This window comes from Drosophila tropicalis, unplaced genomic scaffold (genome assembly GCF_018151085.1).
Source record: "Drosophila tropicalis isolate 14030-0801.00 unplaced genomic scaffold, ASM1815108v1 contig_675, whole genome shotgun sequence".
Classification (NCBI taxonomy): Eukaryota; Metazoa; Arthropoda; class Insecta; order Diptera; family Drosophilidae; genus Drosophila; species Drosophila tropicalis.
The window spans coordinates 151070-163097 of record NW_027173155.1 but is presented as its reverse complement, the minus strand read 5'-3'; the positions used below and the strand labels follow the sequence as shown (position 1 = coordinate 163097).

Here is a 12028-nt window from a genome sequence, read left to right as displayed (position 1 = left end):
AAGTATTGCTCTCAAGTTTAATTATTTAAAATCCGCGTTAAAGGGCGAAGCAAGGAGCATGGTAGCTCATCTATTGTCAGGTTCAGCTGACAATTATAGTGCCGCTTGGGAACTTTTAACCAAGCGGTATGAAAATAATCGGAGGGTATTTTCCGAACAATTAAATCGGATCGTTGATTTACCGATGATCAACAATGAATCCGCAAATAGTGTAAAAGAAGTGATTGACATAATAAATGAATCAATACACTTAATTAAAATCAAAGCAAATTTGTCCGATGAAGTTGACGTAATACTCGCTCAACACGTACTTCGGAAATTTGACAGAGAGACTCTACAGTTGTACGAGAGTCAGATTAGAAAAACAAGGCAGATACAATTGCTATCGGATGTCATGGAATTCTTGGAGCAAAGATATTGCTCGCTAAGTGCCGTGAGAAAGGAAGAGAAAAAACCATTAGAAAAAACGTCGGCTGTGGGGTTTAAAGACAGTTGTCCGATCTGCAAAGGCCCCTGGCATAACGCACTTCAGTGCTATAAGTTTAAAGCGCTAACACCTATAGAAAGGCTGGAAATAGCAAAAAAAGTACAATTGTGCACACGATGCTTGAAGCATTCAAGCAACAAGAGATGCAATAATGAAATGGTCTGCTCATTTTGCAGCAGAGGACACCATACGTTACTCCATTATGAAGAAAATCAGGAGAGCGTTAATACCTGTGTAACGGCACAACAAAAATTGTTGGCCACAGCCCTAATACAAATTAAGAAAATAAATGGAGGGTTTCAAACATTAAGAGCTTTGATTGATAGTGGTTGTCAGAGTACTATATTATCTGAAGAAGCCGCTCAAATATTAAAGTTACGTAAAATTAAACAATATACAAAAATAAGTGGCGTGTCCTTAGTAAAAGCAAAAAAATCAAAATATAAAGTAAAAATAGATGTGAAGACGCGAAATCCACGGGATAAACTTCTTAAGGTTGAGGCAATTGTTTTGCCAAAGTTAATAAAAGCTCTTCCATTAAAAATAGCAAATGTGGATATGTCAAAATGGCATTCCTACGTACTTGCTGACCCCACCTTTAATAAACCGGGTAGGGTTGACATGATAATAGGGGTAGACGTATATACCCAAATCTTAAAAGGGGGAGTTAGAAAGATAAATGGCCTACTAGGTCAAAATACTAAATTTGGTTGGATCATCTCGGGATGCACCAAATCAAAAATAAATAAATCTGTAGTAGCACCAACAATAGATGTTACAGGTTTTAAAAAGCGTTGGGAGAAGAAAAAAGGTAAATGTGAAAATAAATACAACACAAGTCCAAACAAGCTCATCAACAAAACAAAACAAGAAATAACTTTTCGGGCCCCGGCAGGACCTCACCTTAGAGGTAAGATAAAAGCTGAGGTAAAAGAAATAAGTTTATGGCCCCCGGCAGGACCTCAGTTCGGAGGTAAAGTAAAATCTGGGGAAGAAAAAGTATATATCCCAGAGCCAGTACAAAATGAAAATATTCAGATGGCAAACGTTAAATTAAATAATGATTATCTAAGAAATAGTGTCAAAATAAATTCGGGTAACAAATTGTCCGAGGCTGTATTACAAAAAGGGACAACACTTAATCCGAATAACCACTCAGAATTCAAATACCAGCAAAAGCCACATTGGTTTAAGCCGAGAGGTAAAAGTAGTTGGTCTTTAAAGTCTCCACCATATAAAAAGGCTAGAAGTCAGCACAGTAATACACATCAGGAGTGGGTAGATATCCCGAAGCAAAAATTGTTAAACATCGGGCGATATTAATAAACCAATTTGGAAAATGATACAAACATTGATTTGCTAGGGTTAGCTTCTCTTATGTAGCTCGTCATGCTTCTTTAACAACAGTAATCTTATTAAAAATAATATTAATAATAATAATTTGTTTAGGGCAACTAAATAAAAATAAAATCCAAAACGTCACATTTGGCGGCCCTTTGCAGAATGTTTAAGAATAAACATCGTGTTCATCTGAAGCGGCTTCACCAAATCAGATGCACTAAAGAAAACATAATACAACTGTACTTTTGTCACAAACAAGTAATCTAGCATAGGACTAGAATTACAATCAGCCACACACATTGTAGAAAAACACTTGTAATTCTAAACTAACCCAAAATATCACAACGGCAGGATGTCAAGTGGCCGAAGCCGTGCCCAAAAATAATAATAATTTTCAACCCCCGAAATCTTGGGTTTGAGTCTCATTAGAATAAGATATTTTAAGAACAATTGTTACCTCCTAGAGCCTAAGATTCCCTATATAAACTCCATACTTTTGTTAATAAAATCAGTTCATATTTTGAATTCAACGAATGAAGATTGGGTTATTCTTCTCCTCCGGAATCCCTATTCAATAGTTCTTGTTTATTTTCTGCGCAGAAATTGTTTTGTATACTTTGGTACCTGGTATTGACTTTCAGGACTTTTTTGTTCATGTCAATTAGATCGGACATTCTTCTTCTAATTCGAGTCCCATGCGTGTTAATTTTGAACTTGGGTTTACCATAGAAAATAAATATGTCAAAGGTCTGTGATCAGTTCTAACTGTAAAATATTTGCCATGTATATATGGTCGAAAATGTGTTATTGCCCAATGTATTGCTGCTTAATCTTCTACCGCTGTCTGCATCCGTAGGGACTTGCGAAGGCTCAAGGCCTGAGAATGCTATTGTCATCATTCCCTGAAATGAATTAGGCGCAATTTTTAAAACAAATGGTAATCGCGTTAAGCGATATGAACCATTGCTTGTTGAAAAGACGTAATATTTCTTGAGTTTTTCTCAAGTTCAATTTGGTGAAAACCTGACATTGAAAAACTTGGCATGAAAAATATTTAGCTCGACCCAATTGATCAAGAATATCGTCAATTCTGGGGAGTGGAAATTTATCTGACAGCAATTTTTTATTTATTTGGCGATAGTCAATTACTTATCTCCATTTTCTCTCTTTAGAGCCCGGAAGTGATTTCTTTGGGACTAGTAAGTGTGGGCTATTGTACGGTGAAACAGACGGTTCAACAATATTTTTTTCAATTAACTTTCCAACTTGATGCTTGATTTCTTCGATTTGGCTATGCGTACATTGATAATTTTTTACGTATACCGGTTCATCATCCTTAAGTCTCAATCGTTGCTTATAAAAGTTATTTGTAGTTACTGGTTAGGTTTCAAGTTCGAACACATCGCTATACTGGGTACACATTTCTTCAAGTTGTTTTTTAAACAATGGTGGTTTTTTTAAATTTATTAATTACAGACTCTTTTCTATTTTTTTTGAGTTTTGAACCACCTCGTAGGTCGAAAGTCATTCAAATTTTGGGTTCTTGATGCCTACCATTTGGCATGTATGTATGTATCTGTTGTGCATTCTGGGCTGTTGCAATCGTGTTTGCGACATAAACACCCGGTTTAATTTCCTGATTGAGAATTAAAATGTTTTCTTCTGCTAAAGACAACTCTATTTTGCGTATCACTTGGGATCTTGCTGGTAATTGTTGAATTGGTACCAGAACTAAAGGTTTTTGGAACGTAGATAGGATAAATTTTGTGGTCTAATTACACAGGCCGACATTTTTGAGGTCATTAAAAAGTGTTTTAAGTTCAATAGGTCTCCTTAGTAATTGGGGGGTGCTGATCACGGCCCTGTACTTAGTTTTTCTCCATCACGTCAGGATTTCGAAAAAAATGCGTTAAAATTATTCAAAATTACCTCATTCCATGATATAAGCATAATATTATACTATAAACGTTATTATTTTATCCTATAAAAATATAAGGCTCGATTTAAGTGAAATTTACAAAATATCAAACAGTTATTCATTGTTATAAGGCATAATATTTTACACTTTGGATGTGGTTCTATAATGAGTAAAATTTGAACCAAAAAGTATGCCATAGGGATTTCAAGAATTGTCTGCTTTTTAATTTTAAAGAATTATGGGAATCTGCTGCGTCTAACAAATTGTTTATTAGTTAAATGTGCAATAAAGAACTAATTTTCTTACATAGAATATTCTAAAATCAGTTAAAAAACTAGAAAAATGTTTTTTAAACTTTCTATAGTATACTTCTGGGTGCCTATTTTCCAACCCTAGATCTCCAGATTTCACAAAATCTGGACGTGATGGACAAAAACCAAGTATGCAGTCACAATCAGCTTACCCGAATTAGTTAAGAACACATCTCAAGTTAACGTCAGCAAAAATCATGTCGGCCTGTGTTATTGACCAATCCACGGAACTATTGTAATCTAATTGGCAATTAAGAGTTTTCATGAAATCAGTGCTATTATTCCATCGCATTGTATTACGAAATCCGCATGAAGTATATGAAATTTATGTGGAATAATGTATTTGTCTGTTTGAAGTTCAATTGAGGCTAATCCTTTGGATTTTATAACTCCTTCTCCCATGCCTCGAATATCTATAATTCTATTTGTATGGATGTCATGAAAGACATCAGAATTTTCTTTTATAACTGAAATATCTGCACCTGTATCAATCAAAAATGTTAAATTTTTAGTTGTTGCAACATTTTTTAATAAAACGAAATTATTGAGACTCAAGATAACCGTATATAACGCGTGTTTTTTTACGCTTTTGGTTTTTCACGTTGGCAACACTGACATATCGCATGATGTTCATGACAGTGAAAAATGCTCAGTTTAGTTTGCCATTTCATCATGGAAAGACTTACGCCCGAACAACGTTTACAAATCATTGAAATTTATTATCAAAATTCGTGTTCTGTGAAAAATGTGTTTCGCAAATTACGGCCATATTATGGTCGACACAACCGACCAACCGAGCAAGCCATAAAGGCAATTGTGGACAAATTTCGCAAACATTTTACTTTATTGGACATTCAGCCATCGATGGATTATTTTTTGTGGGGATATGTAATTGGTCATTGGTTTACCAGGACAAACCAGCGTCAATTGGTGCATTGGAAGACAATATCAGTCGTGTTATTGGCGAAATTCTCTCAGACATGCTGGAAAAAGTGGTGCAAAATTGGACCTTCCGTGTTGATCACTTGAAACGCAGTCGCGGCCAACATTTACATGAAGTCATTTTTAAAAAGTAATTGGCAGAGATTGTTTTATCATATCAAATAAAAATTTAACAATAATATTCAAATTTTGTGTGTTTCATTTCAATTTTTAAAACCAAACGCTTAAAAAAACACCCGTTATTTTGTTATCTAGCCCTGAGTATCTGGAGGTGTCTGGGAGTTTCCCGCGACCATTTCGTCTGCCGCGGTAATTATTTCTACTATTACTACGGCCTTTCTGGGCGAACAACACGGACTTTGGATTTCCAGTCATTTCGGTACTACATTGAAAGTACTTTGTGACGGCTTCATTCATTGTTTTGAAGTTTCCAGCCTTAAGGATAGTTTTTAGTCTGCCAAGCTCACAATTTTTAACCATTGCGTTGATGGCTTCTTTAGTGCTGAATATATCAGGATAATCAGCTAATAGACCATCGTCAATATACGAAGCTTCCAAGAGCTTTCGTAAATTGTCAATGTTTGAGGTAAATTTATCTGCTGTTTTACCCTTTTGGGTTACATTTGACAGTTTTGCTTTAAATACATCGGATGTTTCACCGACTATAGTTTCTTGCAATTTCTTTATTATTGAGTCAACTGTGGTTAATTCTTGGACTTTATATAGCGTTGAGCCAACAATTTTTGACTTTGCGACTTCAACATCTGTTTCTTCGAATGTCCCTTTTGTTAAGTTTACCAACTTCAAAGCTGTTATGAATCTTTAAAGGTGTAACTTTTGTCCATTAAATTCTGGAATGGCATTCAAAATCTCCTTAATATATGCCCTTTGGGCAATTGCGTCAGCCATTATATGTATTTTTGTTTCAAAGATGCTTAAATTTGAGTACAGCTCTTCCTCCTGTTCTATTTCATTATCTTCTTCCGACAATGTTAATAGTGTAGGAAAAAGTGTTAAATAATTAAAACAAATCTTAACAATTAAAAAAATTTTAAAATCTTTCCAAATTTTAGCGCTAAAATGTGATATTTTAAACCAAACCAGAGGGCCGGGGCTAACTTTGACCGCGTTAAAGTTTGTATACCCTTGCAACTTTTTTGGTAACTCTTTCCTTACCTATTAGCCATCAATGTGGAAGAACGTTTTATCTAAACAGGCTTATGTTTGCGAAAGAATGGCCTGCAATCATAGGAAATAACGAAGATATTGATCATAGTCACTGTTTTCGACCGATCGTTCCTATGGGAGCTATATGATATAGTCACCCGATCTTTATCAAATTCGGCACAGTCATTAACAGATATATCAAGCTAGCAAATGTTTAATTTGAAAGCAATCGCGTTAAAAGTAACGAAGTTATTTACAAAAGTCACTGTTTTCGACCGATCGTTCCTATGGGAGCTATATGATATACTCATCCGATCTTGATTAAATTTGGCACAGTAGTTTATAGGCGTAATAAACTCTTTAATATTAAGTTTCACGATAATGGCACAGAAAATAACGAAGTTATTGAGAAAAGTCACTGTTAGTGACTTTGGGGTTTGTATGGGAGCTATATGATATTGTGGTCCGATCCGGCTGAATCCGAGATATACAACCCCTGCAGTATATACAAGCCTACGTGCAAAATTTCAGCTCTGTAGCTCTTACGGTCTAGGAGGAGTTTGCGTTGATCCAGACGGACGGACGGACGGACGGACATGACTATTTGAACTCGTCTCGTCGTGCTGATCAAGAATATATATACTTTGTATGGTCGGAGATGCTTTGTTCTATTCGTTGCACACTTCTGACCAAAATTAATATACCCTTTTTGCAAGGGTATAAAAAAAAAATTTTTTAACAAAATCATTTAGAAATGCATACAATAAAACGTATATCCATTCTTTCTTTGACGGATTAATCGGATTAGATATCCTGAAGGGAATAAGTGCAGTACTGAACCTTCCTAAAAAGATTTTACAACTTACAACAAGTAATATAGACTTAATAATGGAAGATAGATTGGTTTCCACCTTGTATACAGTGTAAGAAAATTCGAAGAAAATAATTAAGGTACCGGTGAACCTCAAAGAAGGCATATTTTTGTACGGCCCTACAATCCTAACAGAGGACCTATTTATTTTGGAAGGCCTTTACAATGGTGAAAGTCATTTCAGTTATTTAGAGGTAAACAACTTCTCCAATAAAGAACAAAATTTTTGCATAGATGCACCTTTGATAGTAGAAGAATGTGACAAGAGGGACTTTTCAGAAACAGAACTAACGATGAAAACTAACGAAGAAAGTAAAGCAAACAACCAGACACAGACAATCCCAATAGATACCGACCATATGAATGAGGAAGAAAAGAAACAATTCATAAATTTGTGTCATAGATTTCGCAACCTTTTCTATACAGAAGGTACTTCCCTCACCTTCACAAATTTAATTAAACACAGAATAAATACAACAGATGAAATACCAATCTATACCAAACCCTTCAGGTATAGCATCGAAGAGAGAGAGAGGTCATTTAAAGACAAATTTCAAAATTACTAGATCAGGACATCATTAGACACAGCTACCTCCATGGAGCTTACCAACATTTCTTGTTTCAAAAAATTGGATAAGCCCAATGTCAAGAAATGAAGGCTGGTCCTTGATTATAGAAAATTAAATGAAAAAACTGTCAAAGATAAATATTTCATGCCAAACATAAACGAGGTATTAGACAAAATAGGCAGAGCAAAATATTTTACTGCCTTAGACTTAGCCAGCGGCTATTATCAGATCAGAATGGAGCCTTAACATATTAATAAGTCCGCTTTTTCCACAACGGAAGGTCACTTTGAATTTGTCAGAATGCCATTTGGACTAACCAATGCTCCAGCAAGTTTCCTAAGAATAATGGACAATGTTCTGGCCGATTTAAATGGTAAATGTTGTCTCATTTATTTAGACGACATTATTGTGTTTTCCCCTTCACTACAAGAACACATTAGGGCCATTTGACAAGGCAAATCTTAAATTGCAAGCGGATAAATCAGACTTTCTTAGAAAAGAAATAGAATACCTAGGCCATATATATACAGAAAATGGAATTAAACCAAACTCCAATAAGATCAACTCCATTAAACAATTCCCTTTACCTAGAACTACGAAGCAAATAAAATTCTTTCTTGGTCTTTCGGGCTATTATCGAAAATTAATTAACGATTTTGCTACCATTACCAAACACTTACACAACAGGTGAAAGGCAAAACGAACGTTAAAATCAGCACAGAATTAATTTTTGCATTTGAAACATGCAAAACTCTCCTTTGTTATGACCCAATTTTACAATATCCAGATTTCTCTAAACCATTTATTTTGACCACCGACGCTAGTAACGTCGCCATTGGTGCTGTCCTTTCACAAGGGTCACCCAATAAATGACTACAACCTTCAGTTAATATTTCAATCCGGCAACGAGTCAAAACTCATAACAACAACCCCATTCAAAAACAAAACACAAAGCTCTATAAAATCATCCGATGTACAATAATGTTGGATGATATTACAGATGCAAACCATGTTAAGCAAAAAATTAAGAAATATCACATAAATAGTAACCAGCTCATCTAAAAAGAATGTTCTACACACCCCATTTAATATCCAAAGTGTCCTCAATAATTAACGAATGCGATGTCTGTCAAACCTTTAAATATGATAGACACCCACAAAAATTAGTTTATCAAGAAACTTAAACTCCCACAGTACCGATGCAAATTCTGCATATTGACCTTTATTCAATAAACAACAACACAATCCTGACAATTATAGACAAATTCAGTTAATTCGCAATGGGATATACAATATCTTCTAGAGACACATTAAGCATTGTTAAAGCGATAAGAAACTTTCTATGCTCTTTTGGTGTTCCGCAAAAAATTGTTTGCGACCAAGGGGCAGAACTTCAAGGTAAACTTTTTAAAGATTTTTGTGAACAGTACGATATACAGTTGCACGTTACTTCAGTGCAACAATCGTCAAGTAATTCTCCCGTCGAAAGACTTCATTCGTCGCTAACGGAAATCTATCGGATTATGTTAGATAAAAGAAAAGTTAAGAAACTGGAGTGCGAACACAATGACATACTAACAGAAACCTTAATTACTTATAATTACAGTCCAAAATAAAAAAAAAAGAACACAAAATAATAAGTCGAATACTTCACAGGTACTCCCAAATTAACATTATTGCCAAGATTATTAAGTCACATAAAAATCTGATTTATAATATAGATCTAAACAATTTTCAAACAAATTTAAAAGACGTTGAATTAAATTTGGCACAAATTAAACAAGACACATTCTCAAGAGAAATAGTTAAGTCAGTCGAAACAAAATTATACCAAGTAAGAAATAGATTGGAAACGCTTGTCCCAAAAGAAAGATCGAAAAGAGGTCTAGTTAACAGATTAGGAAGCCTAATTAAAGTAGTTACGGGAAATATGGATGCGAGTGATCAGGAAAAAGTATAACAAGAATTTAATAAAATTCAAAAAAATGAAAATTACCTGTTGGAAAATGCCAACGAACAATCATTAATCAATAAAGAAATATCATTAAGGTTTAAAAATATTACAGAACACATGAATATTTTTTTTTTTTTTTTTTTTTTTGACAGCTGTGAAGCGAATTTGCAATCTGTCCTGGGACAATCAGCAAGTTTTCCTGGTTGAAGTTGGCGGTTACATGTTTTAAGGATAAACGGTATTACATGAAGGGTGTAGGGTGATTAAATGAGTTTTTAAAAAGTGCTCAACTTCTGGCCTGCTCCTACACAGACCGTTCGCGTTCCATAGGACGATTCGGAGGTTTATTTGCATTTTTGGGCCATGATTGACGTTAGGAGCTGTGTCATGGCAGTAACTTGGTCCATCATCTTCTCCATAAGAGCTTCAAGGCGATCCAGTCTTTGGCTTGTTCGGGACGAATTGACAGGATGGGCCTCTGCCTGCTGGGGAGGCAGCTGATTGCCTTTTAATATATTGCCGAAAGTGACGCCTGGCTTGCTCGGAGAGGTTTGCCAGTAGCCTGGTGTTAAGGTCGCTGGGGTTGACCTTGGCTTTGGCAGATGCGTCTCCTTTGCCTTCAAATAGACTTTGCAGCCCTTATAAGAGGCAGTATGGTTGCCCTTGCAGTGAGCACAGCGGGGAGGATCGGTCCTTGGCTTGCGGCAGTCCGAGGAACTATGAGCGCCTGCCCATTTTACACAGTTGAACTGCAGGTTGCAGTTCTTCTGAGTGTGTCCAAATCCTTGGCATCTGTAGCACTGGAGTATGTCAGTCGTCTTACGGGGTGGCTCGATTGTGACCACGCAGCTGCAAAGGCGTTTAGTAGCAAACATATCCTTGTTGTTGCTTGCCGGTTCCAAGTTCACAAAGAACATAGCCAGAGGTTTCTTTGTACTGCGGCTGATTGCATTTTTGATGTCCAGGCCTCTAACAATGTGCCCGTTGGCAGCCAGTCCTTCCTTAATGTCCATGGGATTGGTGGTGTGATGAAGACCTTTGACAACAATTCTATAGGCTTGCTCGTCTTTAGGCTGGAATGGCGTTTTCACTAAGGTAGTTTTTCAGAGTTGAAAAACTCTCCTTATCTTGTAGGTTGACTCTGACTTGTCCATCCCTAACCGCTTTGTAGTCGAAATTGTTGCCGCCGATTACGGATGTAACGTCTCTTATTAAGTCCTTAATATCGTGAACCTCGTGCACACCTCAGCCGTGGGTGGCTCCTGTTGAGCCGTCATTGGAGCATCTTCTTCGTCATTGTCGCTTTCATCTGATAGCATGGCAAACCTGTTCGCATTGTTGACGTTGCTGTTAATACCAGTGGAAGTTGAGTACTGTTTAGAATTGCTTTGTGGGACTTTACGCTTGAGCTCCCCTGGTTCCAAAGAGGAACTAGTATTTCCGTCAGATTCATTGTTTGTTATGGTTGTTTGAGTGCCTTGGCCTGTTTGGCTGTAGGAGCTAGAGCTATTGTAGGCTTTATTGCCCATTTTGGCTTGACCATATTTGTGCCTGCTGCGGCCGGAGCCACAGACAAGTATGTGTCACTTATTTATTTGCCGCTACTTAATGGTTTTAACAATTGCGCAGGCGTAAATTATGTAAAATTTGTTAACAATTATTTTCCTATTTTTTTTTTTTTTTTTTTTTTTTGATTGCTATCTCAAACACGTCCGATACGTTTGGCGTTCACGTTATATATTGACACTAATAATGAACAAGAAAACTTAAATTTATACATCAAAAATTATAAAAACTAATATTTTTTAATCTTTGACACAAGAACATAATGAAATTCTTTTACTGCAGTATATCGCCAGAATTAACGTAAATCTTGATTTAATGTATAACCTTATAAATAATATTGCAGAGAGCATATTACTGGCAAAAATAAATGTTATACCAAAATTCATATTAGACAAAATAGAATTGTTAACAATAGGAAAAATAATTACAGACCAAAATGTAACCATAAAATCAGACGAACATCTCTACAGGTTATTAGATTTAGAAACCTATATTAATGAAAACATTGTTATATTTAAGATAAAAGTTCCCATTTTTGACCCATCTGTTTACGAACTTATTATCATGTTATCCCATTACCATTTAACATAACAAAAATGTTAGTTTTACCAAATTACTTAGCTCATAACCTAGATGGCAATATACAATACAATAAGCACGAATGTCCACGAATCCATGATCTGTTTATTTGCGATAACTCAGAGCTGAAGACAACTTCTACAATCACTGCCTGAAAGACGTACTGGAGAATCAAAAAGCGACTTGTGATGTCAGAGACATCAGCGATGAGGAACACGTTTATCAGATTGAAGAACAACACATTCTGATAACCAACGCAAAAAACATGACAATAATCCCGTCATGTAGCCGACCAAGAATAATCAAAAAATCAGCCTTAATTT

The 12028-nt window shown here is 35.7% G+C and overlaps 1 long non-coding RNA gene across 1 annotated transcript in view; it reads left to right on the top strand.

Moving 5' to 3' along the window:
* Window positions 1–12028, top strand: part of LOC137578729 (uncharacterized) — a 228077-nt gene that overhangs the window by 75777 nt on the left and 140272 nt on the right. The gene's annotated exons all lie outside the window — the stretch shown is intronic.